The following is a 1731-nucleotide window of genomic DNA, read 5'->3' on the forward strand; positions in this document are numbered from 1 at the left end:
TACCACTCTACCCTGTTAGTGTTCTACCACTCTACCCTGTTAGTGTTCTACCACTCTACCCTGTTAGTGTTCTACTCTGTTAGTGTTCTACCACTCTACCCTGTTAGTGTTCTACCACTCTACCCTGTTAGTGTTCTACCACTCTACCCTGTTAGTGTTCTACCCTGTTAGTGTTCTACCACTATACCCTGTTAGTGTTCTACCACTCTACCCTGTTAGTGTTCTACCACTCTACCATGTTAGTGTTCTACCACTCTACCCTGTTAGTGTTCTACCACTCTACCCTGTTAGTGTTCTACCACTCTACCCTGTTAGTGTTCTACCACTCTACCTTGTTAGTGTTCTACCACTCTAAACTGTTAGTGTTCTACCTCTCTACCCTGTTAGTGTTCTACCTCTCTACCCTGTTAGTATTCTACCACTCTACCCTGTTAGTGTTCTACCACTCTACCCTGTTAGTGTTCTACCACTCTACCCTGTTAGTGTTCTACCACTCTACCCTGTTAGTGTTCTATCACTCTACCTTTTTAGTGTTCTACCACTCTACCCTGTTAGTGTTCTACCACTATACCCTGTTAGTGTTCTACTACTCCACCCTGTTAGTGTTCTACCACTCTACCCTGTTAGTGTTCTACTACTCTACCCTGTTAGTGTTCTACCACTCTACCCTGTTAGTGTTCTACCACTCTATCCTGTTAGTGTTCTACTCTGTTAGTGTACTACCACTCTACCCTGTTAGTGTTCTATCACTCTACCTTTTTAGTGTTCTACCACTCTACCCTGTTAGTGTTCTACCACTATACCCTGTTAGTGTTCTACTACTCCACCCTGTTAGTGTTCTACCACTCTACCCTGTTAGTGTTCTACTACTCCACCCTGTTAGTGTTCTACCACTCTACCCTGTTAGTGTTCTACTACTCTACCCTGTTAGTGTTCTACCACTCTACCATGTTAGTGTTCTACCACTCTACCCTGTTAGTGTTCTACCACTATACCCTGTTAGTGTTCTACTACTCTACCCTGTTAGTGTTCTATCACTCTACCTTTTTAGTGTTCTACCACTCTACCCTGTTAGTGTTCTACCACTATACCCTGTTAGTGTTCTACTACTCTACCCTGTTAGTGTTCTACTACTCTACCCTGTTAGTGTTCTACCACTCTACCATGTTAGTGTTCTACCACTCTACCCTGTTAGTGTTCTACCACTCTTTTCTTCCTTGTGCTCAGTCATTCCTCCTATAGGGCCAATATTCCTGTCTGCTTGTCTGCCTGTGTGCCTGCCTGTGTGCCTGCCTGTCTACCTGTCTGTCTACCTGTCTGTCTGTCTGTCTGCCTGCCTGCCTGCCTGCCTGCCTGCCTGCCTGCCTGTCTGTCTGTCTGTCTGTCTGTCTGTCTGTCTGTCTGTCTGTCTGTCTGTCTGTCTGTCTGTCTGTCTGTCTGTCTGTCTGTCTGTCTGTCTGTCTGTCTGTCTGCCACCCTCCGCTGTGCCGCTGCCTCTTCAACATAGCACCTTCTACCCAATAGACAGCAGGAAGCGGGGAGAGTGTAGGAGTGCTCCTGTGTGTATTTTAACAACAGAGAGGGTGTCGTACCGCAAATGGTTTATGCAGCACTATTGTGGGGAGAGACAAACAAAGGGGTTATTATTATGTCTGTGAAGAGATGTGAGATGGGGGAAGGGGGATGAGACGGGGTGAAATGGGGAAATAGAGAAGGGGGGATGGGGGAGGG

The sequence above is a fragment of the Oncorhynchus mykiss genome, chromosome 23, assembly GCF_013265735.2.
Source record: "Oncorhynchus mykiss isolate Arlee chromosome 23, USDA_OmykA_1.1, whole genome shotgun sequence".
In the NCBI taxonomy this organism is placed as follows: domain Eukaryota; kingdom Metazoa; phylum Chordata; class Actinopteri; order Salmoniformes; family Salmonidae; genus Oncorhynchus; species Oncorhynchus mykiss.